The 16,617-nt window shown below is 34.1% G+C and overlaps 1 protein-coding gene and 1 long non-coding RNA gene across 3 annotated transcripts in view; one reads left to right on the top strand and one right to left on the bottom strand.

Annotated features, from left to right (window-relative positions):
- Window positions 1-16,617, bottom strand: part of RASA1 (RAS p21 protein activator 1) — a 114,882-nt gene that overhangs the window by 83,372 nt on the left and 14,893 nt on the right. The window lies entirely within an intron of this gene.
- Window positions 6,520-10,513, top strand: LOC123379034. Its single transcript, XR_006582964.1, has 2 exons — window positions 6,520-7,931; window positions 9,091-10,513. It is a non-coding gene; the product is annotated as an uncharacterized LOC123379034 (long non-coding RNA).

The following is a 16,617-nucleotide window of genomic DNA, read 5'->3' as shown; positions in this document are numbered from 1 at the left end:
GCAGATTCTGTGTCTCTCTCTGCCCCTCCCCTGCTCATGCTCTGTCTCTCTTTTTCTTTCTCTCTCTCTCTCAAAAATAAATAAACATAAAATTTTTTTTAAAGTAGCTACAATGAAAAGGATAATACCAACAGTTGCCAAGAATGGGGAGTAACTGGAATCCTCATACACTGCCACTGAGAATTTAAATTGGTACCAGCACTTTGCAAAACCATTTAACAACATCTACCAAGGTTATCATATGAACACCTTATGATCCAGCAATTCTAATCTTAGGGATGCAACTACTGCAACTGCATATAAATGTTGTTCAAAAGACATTAAAGAAGATTCAGAGTAGCACTATTTATAAGCCAAAACCAGATACAACCTAATTACGTCCATTAATAGCAGAAAAGATAATAAACTGTGGTAGAGTCACAATGTAATACTGTAAGCAATAAGGCGAGTGAACTATTGCTACATGTAACAACATGGATAAATCTCACAAATGTAAAGTTTATGAACACAAAAGAATATGTGCTATATTACTCAATTTATATAAAACCTAATTTACATAAATTCAATAACCCAAAAATAATCTATGGCATAAGAAACTAGGATTGTGTTTATCTTGGAGAGAGAGAGAGGTGGTATGGGTATTACACTGGAAACAGGCACAAAAGGACTTCTAGGATGCTGGTAATATTCTGTTCTCAAATTTAAAGATGGATTACACAGGGATTATTAGTAAGTGGTAATAATGTACTAATATGTATTAACACATAGTATCAAAAATATACAATACATATAAACACAACAGCTACATTACTATGTAAGTACTACTTATTAAAATCCTAAGTTTAGGATGCTAAACTTAATATATGTTATGATTCAATGTTATCCTTAACTGCATACTCAAGAAAAGTAATTGTAAATGCAGAGAAACTCTATACTAAAACTTGCATTTTAACATTAAAAAGGATCATGTTTAAATATATTTTGATACACACAATACTAGGCAAAATTATATCCACATTAGACATCTCACAACAGTATATTATCCAACTGTTGCCCTCCACCCCCATCTATTACATTATCCTGGACTCAATATTCCTTAACCCCTAATACTGCCAAATGTTTGCACAGGCCAAGACTGTGGTAACTACATTATATTCTGCGCAATAGCCTAAGACTCTATGATCAGTACTAGAAGCTGAGTCAATGGATGACAGAGCCAGGACCTACTCTTGTTTCACCTGTTCTGGCTTCCTGTTACCAACAATTCATGACCACTAAGGTCAGATATATGATGGGAACACATGCTTCTGCCTCTTTGACATATGTATTTTTATACATTTTAGTATTCTGTCACCATTCTTCCCTTTTCCTATTCACTATGTAACCTTAAATCACATACATCATTTTAAGCTGTTCCAGTAATTAAAAATCTGAATGCTTTAGTCCCTCTTCATATAAAAATCTTTCATCCCCAATTACCACAGGCATTATTCTGAAACTCATATAGTTTTAAGTTCCTTAGAACAAAGCAATTATATTAAGTGCAGACGTTATCTCAAAAACAACTGCTTATGATTTTACCCAAAAATTTTCTATCATGTTTCTAACATATTTGTCATTAATAAGTGGGATAAGCTTTCCTGCTGGGAAATTTCCTCGTATATCTAACTCTTAACAAATAACACTAAAATGTATATTTATTCTTGCTTTATTGTTATCTCATCCTGGCCACAAATTATTTTGTATGAAAAAAAATTACATGACAATTCACATCATTAGCCCTGCATCCTCTACATAAAGTTAACATGCATTCACTTATGTACTTGATTAATTTACTGTTTCAATATTTAGACAGCTTTCTGATTTCTGTGCCAATTCACCTCAATGTGACCTGCCTCCATAAGGGAGGTGTCAAATGTTCACCTTCTCTAAAAATCACAAACAAACCCTATCCATAAGTGCTTTTACAAAAGCTGTTTTTATAAATAAGAACTATCACCATTACAGGGAATTAGAAAAGGAGAAAAGTTACCAAATTTTACAAAAGGAAAACTGAACCAAGAGGAAATTAAATACATTTTCCAATACAGTGATTCACTAAAAGCATTAAAAACAGAAGCTCAGGTTTTCCAAACTCTAATCTATGGGAGCTTCCTCTATATACTACTTCCCCTATAAACACCAGGTGCATAGAAACCTAGCTACTTTACAATTAATATTTCTCAACATGCTCCACAAACAGTGTTCACTAACCATGTAATTAAGTTTAGGAAAGGCAGAGTTACATGAAAAAGTTTATTTTTTACCCTAAAAACATAGGGATCCTTGAACCATGTGCATTCTGGATTCCTAAGAATATAGATCCAAATTATTTAACAATCAAAAAGTCACAGGGGCACCTGGTTGGCTTAGTTGGTTAAGCGTCAGACTTCAGCTCAGGTCACGATCTCGCGGTTCGGGAGTTCAAGCCCTGCACCACGCTCTGTGCTGACAGCATGGAGCCTGGAGCCTGCTTCAAGTTCTGTGTCTCCCTGTCTCTGTCCCTCTCCCATGCACTCCCCCCCCCCCCAAAATGAATAAACATTAAAAAAAAATAAAGTCACAGAACACTAATTCTTATGACTGAATGATGCACTGCACAATTTAGAAAATGTTACGAAGTGCTTAAGAAACAGAGGACACTGGCTGATCGGCTAGTAACTTCCTCTAGTTGTTCAAACTGCTTTCTCCTAATGATAAAATCTCTGCCTTAATTTTTCTAGGTTGTGACTAAATATATTAATATAATTTAAAATAAATCATAACTTGCTTTTGAACACAATGAAGTATAAACAAGAAACCCAAGCTAAATGCTTAAGAAGACATTTAAATATTTACTAGGATTAAAATATAGTAGTCTCATTCACATTAGTTCTCTTTGCTATTTTGAAAAAGCTGCTACTTTGCTATGCCTTCTAGCTACCATTCTTTTGAAAGGTTTAGCCTCAAAATTTCCATAAACCAAACTCATTTTAAACTCTTTAAAACCTTTCACTTAAAACTCCTTTAAGTCACTTGCAATTGTTTTGTCAAGATCTCCGATGGCTTGGATCCATCAGAGAAATGAGGTCATAGGGCCCCCAAGCTGCCCCCAAAACTGAGAGAAAAACAGGCAATTGAAGCAAATCATAACTTACCTGAGCAGAAACCTCCCTGGGGGAACCAAGCACCAGAGAAGGAAAACCTAAACTGCTATTGAGGAATTACTAGAGGTTCAGTGTGGACAATTCTGAGAGTTTAAAACTCCAAGAGTACCCAGTAATGGAGGGAGGGCAGCAACACTTTTGTGAGTTTTACTTTCAAGACCACTATCACGTCCTCACAGTAAATATCTGAGAAAAATCACCTCATGCCTCCGGGACTGGGAGGGAAACGAACCATGTTTAAATTCTCCAGAGCAATATATTCTTAACAATGCTTGAACTCGGAAGAAATTAAGCTATCAATGCCTAACATGCTGGGGTCTTATCAAGAGTCTAATATCCAACTCAAGCCAGCTCTAGCCTTCAATGTAGGGAAAGGGAAATATTCTACTCTAGCCCTTTATAGCTATCCTGTCCCACCTAAAGGATAAAACAAACTGATAAACAGTTTAGGGTTCAGAGTCCAGGGGCACAGAATCACCTAAAAACTAAGACCTAATCATAGCACTACAGAACACTTCGTTTCCCCCACACCTTATCACTACACTGTTAAAGGCCTATCTACCACAGTTACTTTTATCCAGTACATTATGCCCACCTTCCAACAGAAAATTACAAGACATGCTAAAGGGCAAAAAACAAAATTTGAAAAGACAGCACAAGCATCAAACCAGAGTCAGATGTGGCAGAATGATGGAATTATCAGGCCAGAATCCTTTTTTTATTAACCTATTATTAACATGCTAAGCATTTTAATGGAAAAAGTAAACAACAGAAAGTCAATGTAAACAAAGAAATGTAAATTCTACAAAGCAATCAAAAAGGAACATTAGAGATAAAAAACACAGTAACAGAAATGAAGACTGCCTTTGATGGACTCATTAGTAGATTGGAAATGATAGGAAACAACGAACAAACCTGACATGACAGTAGAAACTTCCAAAAAGAAAACTGCCTGAAAGAAGAACAGAACATCCAAGAACCGTGTGACAATTACAAAAGATATATCTTATAAATTACAAAAGATATATCATAAATATATTTAATGAAAATAACAGAAGAGAAAAAAAGAGAAAGTAAGAAAAGCAATACTTAAGCAATAATGATGGTGAATTTTCCCATATCAGTGTCAGACACCACAGATTCAGGAAACTCAGAAATACCAAGCGAGATAAATGCCAGAAGAAGTACACCTAGGCATATCATATCATATACAAACTTCAGAAAATCAAACATTTTATGAAAATGTTGAAAGAAGCCAGAGGAGAAAATACACCTTACCTATAGAGAAGCAAAGATAAAGTATTAAATCCAACTTCTCCTCACAAACCATGCAATAAACAAGAGTGGAATGAAATCTCTAAAGTGCTGAGAGAAACCACCAACCTAGCATTCTATACCCTGTGAAACTCTCCCTCAAAAGCACAGGAAAAAATACTTCTCAAACAAAAATTAAGGAAACTGGTTGAAAGTAGATCTGCTTTGCATGAAATGTTAAAAAGAAGTCTTCAGAGAGAAATCTGGTTAGGATTCTGTCTCTGCCCCTTCCTCTCTCTCTCTCCCTCTCTCTCTAAAAATATATAAACTTTAAAAATATCGTGGGATAGAGCAAACCAGTACTTAGAAATTTATAGCACTAAATCCATAAAGTAGAAAAGATCTAAAATCAATATCTGAAGCTTCAACCTTCAGAAACTAGAAAAAGAAGAGCAAATTAAATCCAAAGCAAGCATAAGAAAAGTAATAAAAATTAGAGCAAAATTCAACAAAACATCAATAGAGAAAATTCAATGAAATAAGAAATCCAACAAATTTTTGGATTTTTGACAAAATCCAACACCTCTTAATGATATGACAAACCTCCCAAAAGTCTAGAAATACTAGGGAACTTCCTTGGTAAAGATCTTAAAACTTTAAACAAGTCATAGAGAAAAACTGAAATTGACATCACAAATGGCAAGAAACTTAAAGTTTTCCCATTAAGATTAGGAATTATTATTATTATTATTATCATTATTAGGATTATCTTCTCTCATCATGCCTTTACATCATACTGGAAAGTCTTAACACATTAGACCAGAGAAGGAAATAAAAGGTATAGAATTAGGAAGGAAGAAATAAAACTGTCATTGTCCTCAGATGACATAGTTTTCTGTACAGGAAATCCAAAAGAATCGATTAAAAAAAAAAAAACTGTAATAGACTATACAGCAAGGTTGCAGGATACAAGGTTAATATACAAAAGCCAATAGCATTCCTATTATCAGCTATGAACAAGTGGAATTTGAAATTTAAAACATATCACCATTTATTTTAGCACTCAAAAGAGAGACGCAGCTATAAATCTAACAAAATATGTACAAGGTCTATCTATATGAGGAAAACTATAAAACTCTGATGAACAAAATCAAAGAGCTAAGTAAATGAAGAGATTATCTCCATGTCCATGGACAGGAAGACTCAATACTGTCAAGATGTCATATCTAAATATGTCGTAACTAATTCTAAAGTTTATATGGAGAGGCAAAACACCCAGAGTAGCCAACTCAGTATTAAAGAAGAAGAAACTTAGAGGATTGACATTACTTGACTTCAAGATTTATGGCAAGGCAACAGTAATAAAGACAAAGTGCTATTGGTGAAAAAACAGATCAAGTAAACAGAACAGGGAGCCTAGTAACAGACCCCATAAATACAGTCAACAGGTCTTAGACAAAGGAGCAAAGGCAATATACAGAGCAAAGATAGTCTTTTCAGCAAATTGTGTTGGAACAACTGTATATTCAAATGCAAAAAAAAAAAAAAAACAAAAAAAAAAAAAAAAAAAAAAACCAAGAATCTAAATTCAAAATAGATCACAGATGCAAATGTAAAATTCAGAATTATAAAACTCCTAGAAGATAATGTACTACAAAAACCTAGATGACCTTGGGTAGGTATAGTGATGACTTTTTAAATAAAACACCAAAGGCTTAATCCAGAAAAGAAATAATACCTAAGCTAGACTTGATTAAAATTCAAAACTTTTGCTCTGTGAAAGACAATGTCAAGAGAATGAGAACACTAGACACAGGCTCAAAGAAAGTATTTGCAAAATACAAATCTAACCAAAAGACTGACACCTATTAGAATGGCCAAAATCCAGGGGCACCTTGGTGGCTCAGTCAGTTAAGCATCTAACTTCAGTTCAGGTCATGATCTCGTGGTTTGTGAGTTTGAGCCCCACGTCGGGCTCTGTGCGGACAGCTGGAAACCTGGAGCCTGCTTCATATTCTGTATCTCCCTCTCTCTCTGCTCCTCCCCTGCTCGCACTTTGTGTGTGTCTGTATGTCTCTCTCTCTCTCTCTCTCTCTCTCTCTCTCTCTCAAAAATAAATATTTAAAAAGAACAGCCAAAATCCAAAACGCTGACCCTAAATGCTGATGAGGATGTAGAACAACACAAACCTTCACTCATTGCAGGTGGGAATGTAAAATGGTGCAACTGTGGAAGACACTTTGGAGATTTCTTAATAATTATACTTTTACCATATAATCTAGCAATTGTATTCCTTGATATTTTCCCAAACGAACTAAAAATTTATGGTCCCTATAAAATCCTGCAACAGATGCTTACAGCAGCTTTACTGATTCCAAAACTTGGGCACAACCAAGACACCCTTAGTATGCAAGTGGATACATAAAATGAGGTATATCCCAGACAATAGAATAATATTCAGCACTAAAAAGAAATGAACTATCAAACAATGAAAATATATAGGAACCTTAAATACATATTACTAAGTCTAAGTAGCCAAACTGAAAAGATTACAAACTGTAATGAGATTCCAACTCTATGACATTTTGGAAAAAAGCAAAACTATGGAGATAGTAAAAAGACTGCCAAAATTTGGAGGGTGGAGTGAAGAGAAAGGGATGATTAGGTTGAACATAGAGGATTTTTAGGGTAGTGAAATTATTCCACCACTGTATGATACTACAGTGGTGGAAACATGTCACTTTACATTTGTTAAAACCCGTAAGATACACAGCACCAAGAGTGATTCCGAATGTAAATCACGAACTTTGGGTGATAATGATGTGTTAATTTAGGTTTGTTGACTGTAACAACTGTACCACTGTGATACAGGATGTTGATAGTGGGAGGGACTGTACATGTGTGGAGGCAAGGATATGAGAATCTTCTGTACCTCCTCTTCAATTTTGCCTTTAACTTAAAATTGCTCTGAAAAATAAGTTGATTAGTAAAAAAAAAAAAAAAAAAAAAAAACCAAAAAAAACCTTACCTAAATTACCTAAGCTTACCTATAATCATTCACCGTCTTAGTCAAATAGCACTTCTATTAATTATTCATCACCTTAGCCAATAAAATCCAATGCCTTTTCTGATATGCATCCCCCTGGCTCTCATTATTTTGACAAGGTCACTGTAAAAACACATGAAACAAAAGGATGCTAGGCAGAATTAACTTGCTGGCTGCCAAGACACTTCATGACATAGCAATAGGCAGGGTCTGCAACTCAAATTAAAGTCAGTTAAGTTTCAAGAGTTGATTAGACAAAGGCTGTCGATCCATTCTAACAAAATTCATAAATGACTAATATAGAAACCACAGTAATTTTTCTATTAACAACAAAAATACATGTCTCTCTTCCCAGCTTTCTTTACCCCAGAAAGCCTGTTAAGTGGGAAGCCAAACTGTTACCACAAGGTTGTGTAATGAAGACCGCCAACTAGGAAATTTCAAAGGTATAATAAACAGGGGCAAAAAAAACCCCTCACCATTCTATAATACCATTACAACAGAGTAATAACTGATTCAGTTAAAAATCATCAATGAATACTAAAACCAATGGGTATTTATTATTTATTAATTTCCTTTTTTTAATGGCAAAATCTGATGAAATCCACCTTAGCCAAGTTCAAACTTCTATACATCAATAGGACAAGTGACATCATGTGCCCCTGGATACAATGTACAGAAGTCATGATCTACGAAGTATTTCTGCCAATAGTTAACCTGAATCTAATTATGAAGCAACAATCAAACAAATACAAACTGAGTCACATTCTCCAAAGCAACTGTCCTGGACTCTTCAAAAATGTCAATGCCATTAAAAAAAAAAAAAAAAAAAGTTGAGAGAACTGTTCTAGATTAAAGGAGACTAAAGAGACATAACAAATGCAATTCATTACAATAAAATTAGCAGACATAAAAAGACATTATAGGAACAACTGCAGATACCTGAACATGAACATTAATGTTAAATTTATTATATTTGGCTATGTAGGCTACTGTCCTTATTCTTAGAAAATACAAATGAAGTATTTTAGAGTGAAGAAACATGATCTCTGCAAGTATCTCACAAATAGTTCAGCAGAAATATACATGTATAAAGGCAAACAGATAAGTGAAATGCAGCAAAATATAAAGGTAAATGATATTTGCAGATAGGAAATTTTTCAAAACAAAATTAGTAGAGAATGCTACTTATTGAGCATGAAATCTGGATAAAAAGATACAGATAATTCATATATTTAATTAAAGTATTTACATAATAAAAAAATAACTGCACCGGAAACAAGCAAGTTTTATCTTTGGGCTTAAAAAAACCCAATCCCCTGAATGTAGATGATCACTGACAAAATTAACCTTAATATGGCTCCATTTTCTATGAGCCTATTATGACAGTGTCATTTTCTAAAACCTCCATTACTTAAATATATCAATAGCACCAACCACATTACTGCTAGGTCTTTCTAGCCAGAAATCTTTTATTCACCCCATGTTAATTTAATTAATATACTGCCATTTAATTCTTTAAGAAAACATTTCTTCTCAAATTTGCTTGATGAAATCATTGTTGTCACTGCTTAAGAAGAAACCTTTATTTTTGATATGTTTCAGTAATGTTCCAGCTTTCAGTAATGTTCCAGCTGTATTCAGAAGAATGAATGAGAGTTTGCCACACTATCAAGAGAAAAGGGCACCCCAGACAGTAGACATGGTAAATGGAGAGACAAAATACCAGGTCAGGTTTAAGGAATAAACAGTATAGCATTGATGAAATATACAATATTGTAAAACTAGGTAGGTTGGTGTTGTCTGTCATACTAAAGTAAGCTTTAATTTTTTTTTTTTTTTTTTTTTTTTTTTGGTCTCAACCTGCATGTCTCAAAAGCCATTGGGTCAAGAAATCCATTTTGTAGGTCCAATCAGCATTTTTTCTAAGTGAAAAAGATGAGAACAGAATAGCAAATAGAGGGCATCACAGGCAGTAAGGGTAAATTTTTTTCATTGAACTTTTGTTTCCATTATAAATGTCTGTTTATATGTGTATACTAGGTCACAGATGTAAAAATCTGGTTTTATTTTTTTTATTTATTTATTTTTTTTGGTGAGTCACGGTCAAAATGAGATTTGAAAGTCACTACTCTCCAGATGATATAGACTCATGGAAGGAAAGGTTTCAAGAAAAAAACATGGGAAAATTTGTTTTTACAAAATTATACTGGCAATTAATACAAAGCAGCTCTTCATGCTAATGGGAGTCTGGAATTAAATTCAGTTACCCTCTACCAGTAGGTTTATGTAGAACAGAACAGCATTACAAAGAAAATAAAATGCATCCTAAGTAGTAATTAAAAAGGGTGTATTTCATGGGTTTTGGTCTCATTGTTTTGTATTTCACACACAGATAAATTCTGTATCACAACATACAGTGAATTTCTTAATTTTTACTTGGATGAAATAAAAGAAATTTTGGAAGTTACTGATAAAGAGAGTGATTACTTGGCAGAAAAAGAGATGAGGGACAAGGAGAAAATTAACAAACTACTCCAAAAGGAGGAAAGAGAAAATGAGGGTTTGAAGCCATAGGAGATTTAAAAAAAGAAAAAGAAAAAAAAAAGTTTGGAAGCAATTTAGGAGGTAGAAAAGAACAATCTTAATAAATGTTTAGATAGGAGTAGGAGGAAAAAAAGAAAGCCAGAATGACTGGAATCTTAAAAAAAGAACAACTATTTTGAGAAGTAGAACAGGATTCCTCTCTGTATTTTACACTACAATGCACAAGCTCCTTAGCCTGGCATGTAAAGCATACCACGATAGGTCTGCAAACTATTAAATCTCAATTTTTCTTCATTGCACTCACTCATAGGCCTTTTCACTAGGTAAATAATACCACTTCCATAAATATTAATAGTATATTGTTACAAGGTATTAATGACCCAACAGCACATTAAGACTCTATATGATTTCAGATACTATAGTGTTAAATTTTTTTTTTATCACATCACATAGGTTCCTTAAAAAAAAAAAAAAGGTGAAAGTAAAAATATTAGATATTTTCTATTAACTTTTAAAATTACATCAAGGGGCAATATAAATCAAAACCACACTGAGATACCACCTCACACTTGTCAGAAGGGCTAACATTAACAACTCAGGCAACAACAGATGTTGGCGGAGATGTGGAGAAAGAGGATCTCTTTCGCAATGCTGGTGGGAATGCAAACTGGTGCAGCCACTCTGGAAAACAGTATGGAGGTTCCTCAAAAAACTAAAATACAACTACCCTATGACCCAGCAATTGCAATACTAGGTATTTTGCCAAGGGATACAGGTATGCTGTTTCAAAGGGACACATGCACCCCAATGTTTATAGCAGCACTATCAACAATAGCCAAAGTATGGAAAGAGCCCAAATGTCCATTGATGGATGAATGGATAAAGAGGATGTGGTATATATATACAGTGGAGTATTACTCAGCAATCAAAAAGAATGAAATGTTGCCATTTGCAACTACATAGATGGAACTAGAGGGTATTATGCTAAGCGAAATTAGAGAAAGACAAATATCATATAACTTCACTCATATGAGGACTTTAAGATACAAAACAGATGAATGGGTGCTTGAGTGGCTCAGTTAATTAAGCATCTGACTTCAGCTCAGGTCATGATCTCCTGGTTTGTGGTTGGAGCCCCGCATTTGGGCTCTGTGCTGCCACCTTGGAGCCTGGAGCCTGCTTCGGATTCTGTGTCTCCCTCGCTCTCTGCCCCTCCCCCGCTCATACTCGTGTTCATCTCTCTCTGTGTCTCAAAAATAAATAAATGTTGAAAAAAATTTTAAAAAACAGATGAACATAAGGGAAGGGAAGCAAAAATAATATAAAAACAGGGAGGGAGACAAAACATGAGACTGTTAAATGTAGAGAACAAATAGAGGGTTGCTGGAGGGGTTGTGGGAGAAGGGATGGGCTAAATGGGTAAGTAGCTTAAGGAATCTACTCCTGAAATCATTGTTGCAGCATATGCTAACTTGAATGTTAATTATAAAAAATAAATTATTAGATAAAAAATAAATAAAATTACATCAAGTGGCACCTGGATGGCTCAGTCGGTTAAGCATCTGATTCAGTTTTGGCTCAGGTCATGATCTCACAGTTTATGGGTTCAACCCCTGCATAAGGCTCTGCACTGACAATGCAGAGCCTGCTTGAGATTCTCTCTCTCCCTCTCTCTCGGCTCCTCCCACTCTCTCTCTCTCTGTCTAAATAAATAAAACTTCAACAATTTTTAAAAGAAAATAAAATTATATCAAAAATGGTTTCATGATGAAAACATTCTGAGGATGATATTCAGGAATTTTGGAATTAACTAAAGGATGCAATCTCCTGTCAGTGTGAGATCTGTGCTCCTTTCTTCTGAATTTCAAGAGACATTTATGTAAGGACTAAAAACAAACATCAAATCATAATTAACTTGCCTTTAATTGCCAGCAATGACAAATAGAGACAATTCTTTATAGGATTCCAAAGAACTACAGTTTGAACTACACAGGTCAATTTATATGCAAATTCTTTTCAGGAAGTATAGAAATAGTACCGCAAATGTATTTTCTCTTCCTTATGATTTTCTTAGTAATGTTTTATTTTCTCCAGCTTACTTTACTGTAAGAACACAGTATAAAATATATATAACATACAAAATATGTGTTTATGTACTGTTTATGTTATCAGTAAGGTTTCCAGTTCACACCAGGCTATTGGTAATTAAGTTTTGGGGGAGTCAAAATTACACACCAATTTGACTGTGCGGGGGGGGGGGGGGAAGAGGGGGGCCAGTGCCCCTAACCTCCATATTGTTCAAAGATCAACCATACTGAAAACTAATTTTAATTCTATTTCTATTACCAGCAATCAAAAGCATTACTATGTCCCATAAATAAGTACAGTAGCAATTCCACTCTAGATATCTGGATTCGTTTTCTTAGCTAAGAACTAAAAGGCAGTAAAATATTGCTAAGCCTTCATAAAGTCACTATTTAACCCAGTGATTAGGAATTTCCTCTAAATCCATTCTTAGGCAGCCATGCTAAAACTCAACTGATATGGATAAACAACTAAGGTCACTGTATGTATATAATGAGTGACCTTATAGTCACTTAAGTGAAAATAAATGGGGAAGAATTTCTTCACAATTGTTCAAGAAATAAAGCTAACAAGGATCTGCTTTTAAAAACACACTACTGCCACGGGGCGCCTGGGTGGCGCAGTTGGTTAAGCGTCCGACTTCAGCCAGGTCACGATCTCGCGGTCCGGGAGTTCAAGCCCCGCGTCAGGCTCTGGGCTGATGGCTCAGAGCCTGGAGCCTGTTTCCGATTCTATGTCTCCCTCTCTCTCTGCCCCTCCCCCGTTCATGCTCTGTCTCTCTCTGTCCCAAAAATAAGTAAAAAAATAATAAAAATAAAAACACACTAATGCTCTTGAAAGGAGATACAAACCTATAAAGGGAAAAAAAAAAGGCCTATTATTGCTTTCCATTCAAATTTAAAGAAGTATTCATGTATTTAACTATCCATGTGAATGCATTAATAGAGGTATAAAAGCTCTTTACTATGTAAGGTAATCTTTCAAAATACATGTATGTATAAACAAACTCAAATATTTATAAACATAAATGTTGAATTACTAAAACATTATTCAAAATATTTTAAGAATGTTATAAATTTATTGATGATTCCTCCTCAAAGAAGTTCATTCTCCTACTGAAACATTTCTCTTAGGGGCACCTGGGTGACTCAGTCAGTTGAGCACCTCTGACTTCAGCTAGGGTCATGATCTAAGGGTTTGAGAGATCGAGCTCCCATTGGGCTTGCTGCTATCAGGGCAGACCCCACTTCAGATCCTCTGTCCCCCTCTCCTGCCCTTCTCCCACTTGTGCTCCTCAAAAATAAATAAAACATTAAAAAAAAAACCTATCTTAAATGGTTTAAAAAAGAATTAACATAGCAGAGTGTTTCATAGTGGTTTACAGTACAGACCTATGGGTCAAAAGCTTTGTTTGAATCATTTGAGAGCTTTGTGATCTGAGAAAGTTACCTAAAACTCTTACTTCAATTTCTGCATATACTTTTTATATAATATGTGTGTGTGTGTGTGTGTGTGTGTGTGTATATATATAGTATATATTGTGTGTATATATATGTATATATGTATATATTGTGTGTATACATGTATATATATGTGTACATATGTGTATATATATTGTGTGTAATATGTGTGTGTGTATAGTATATATATATATGTATATTGTATATATATATATAAATATACACACACATACATATATATTATATATTATATCTAAAAGTATTAGTTATAAGTATATTGGGGGGATGGAAATATACACATAGTTCCTTTATATGTATGTATGTATATGTGTGTGTGTGTGTACATATATATATATATATATATATATATATATACACAGTATACAAAAAGCACTAGCTACTTTTGGTAGCAAAAGAGTGATTTTTTTCTTTGTATTTTCCAAGTCTGCAAAGTTTCTGCAATAAAAATATATGAATCAGTCTTAGGGAGAAAGGTAATTTAAAAATGTCCAACAATCAAAAATCACCCATCATACCAAGAACCAAATCACTACTGGAAGAGAAAAAGACAATCAACAAAAGCCAAACTGATATGAATTACACATTAGAATTATCTAACAAAGATCTGAAAGCACCCATCATAAAAATTCTTCATCATTCAATTAAAATTATCTTGAAAAAGACAAAAAAAAAAAAAAAGGAAACCTAAGCCAAGAAAAAGAACTTATAAAAAACAATTAGAAATTATAGAACTGAAAACTATAAAGGAAAAAAAAAACTTACTGGATGGGCTCAAAAGTAGTAATTATAAAGGGCAGAATTCGTGAATTTGAGGACAGATCAATAAAATTTACCAAATCTGAACAAGAGAAAATTTACTGAATGTAAACTAGCAAAGACTCAAAGATCTATGGAGCAATAATGAAATATACCACTCCCTATCAATGGAGTCCCATAAAAGGAAGAAAAAGAGGGTAGAGTTGAAAATGTATTCATAAAAATAATGGCTGAAAACTTCCAATTTTTGAAAAAAACAAAAACCTACAGACTCAAGTGAGAACCCCAAACAGGTAACCCACAGAAATTACACCTTGCCATATTATTTCACATCTGAAAATAAAGAAAACATCTTGGAAGCAACCATAGAGAAAGGATGCAGTACCGATAAGAGAATATGAATTCAAATAAGAGATTTCTCATCTGAAACCACAAAGGTCAGACAATAGTAACAAAAATTTTTCAAGTGCTCAAGGAAAAGAACTGTCAACCATTAATTCTATATCTGACAAAACTATCTTTCAGGAATGAAGGGGAAATAAAGACATAAACAGGCAAAGGAACACTTAATTTGTCATTAGCAATGTATCCTTTGAAAACAGCTAAGGAAGTTCTTTCCAATGATCACAGAAGGAATCTGAGAACATTAGGATAGAAGAAAGAACAATGGGAAAAGCAAGAATATCAGTAAAAACTGTGGATTCAATAGATTACCCTTCTATTCAAGAGGTTTTAAAACCAAAGCTGACAGGGATGAAGTAAGTTAGAGTTCATCCAAATTTTAAAAACCTCTGTACATCAAAAGACCCTATCAACAGAGCACAAAGGAAACTCAGAGAATAGAAGCAAATTATTTGCAAACCATTTATCTGAAAAAGGTTGATATCTAGAATATATAAAGAACTCCTGTATTTCAACAACAAAACTGATTTAAAAAAGGACAAAGGACTTAGACATTTCTCCAAATAAGATATTACAAATTGCTAATAAGCACATGAAAAGATGCTCATTTATTAGGGAAGTGCAAGTCAAAGTCACTGTGAGATAGCTCATTATGGACACCTACTATGAAGAGGAAGAAAAAGGAGGAGGAGGAGAAACGAACAGAAAATTACAACTAATGGTGAGCAATTGGAATCCTTGTGCATTGCTGGTGGGACTGTAAAATGGTGCAGACACTACCATAGATGGTATGACAATTCCTTAAACACTTAAATACAGAATTAACATGTGATCCAGCAATTCCACTTCTAGGTACACACCCAAAATGAAAGCAGGGACTTGAAAAGATATTTGTGCTCCATGTTCAAGCAGCATCACTCACAAAAGGCAAAAGGTAGAAGCAACCCAAGTGTCCACTAACAGGTAAATGCCAGAACAAAATGTGGGAGAAAACTAGAAGAGTATTCAACCTTAAAAGGAAAATTCCAATAAATGTTACAACATAGACAAACCTTGAAAACATTATATGAATTGAAATGTCAGTCATAAAAGAACAAATATTGTATGACTCCACTTACATGAAGTACCTAGAGTAATCGAATTCATAAAAACAAAGTAAAATGGTGGATGCCAGGAGCTGGGAGAGATGGAAATGGGAAGTTAGTATTGAATGGGTACAGAGTTCCGTTGGGCAAGACAGAAAAGTTCTAGAGATGGATGGGTAACGGCTGCACATCAATGTGAATGTACTTTATGCCACAGAACTGTTCACTTAAAAAAGGTTAAAATGCTAAATTTTATGTCATGTATATTTCAGCACAAAACAAAAATATATTCACACCACCTGATCAGGGCTCAATGTATGGAGAAATATTCAAAACAATGATATTTACAAAATGAGAGGGTAAAAGAATCTAAATGGAGAAGTTCTTTCCACACGTCACTCAAACTGATAAACTTTATACCAATAGACTGCAGTAAGTTACATATAAATATTTTAATATTTAATATCCAGTGCAACCATTAAGAAAACTACACAAAGTGATAAACTTGAAAATTATTATCAGGGTGAAACAACAAATGTTCATGTAACCCATAAAAAGAAGAGAGAAACAAAGAAATGATAGAGAAAAAAACAAGAAATGAAAACAAAATGGCAGAAGCCCTAAGACTAAATGACATATCTGAGAAAGGGTTAGTATCCAAAATATATAAAGAAGTTATAAAACTCAACATTCAAAAAACAAATAATCCAATAAAAAATGGACAGAAGATATAAAGAGCCATTTCTCCAAAAGGCACCTAGATGGCCAACAGACAC

This window comes from Felis catus, chromosome A1 (genome assembly GCF_018350175.1).
Source record: "Felis catus isolate Fca126 chromosome A1, F.catus_Fca126_mat1.0, whole genome shotgun sequence".
NCBI classification, from domain to species: Eukaryota; Metazoa; Chordata; class Mammalia; order Carnivora; family Felidae; genus Felis; species Felis catus.
This window is presented reverse-complemented; position numbering and strand designations above follow the sequence as displayed.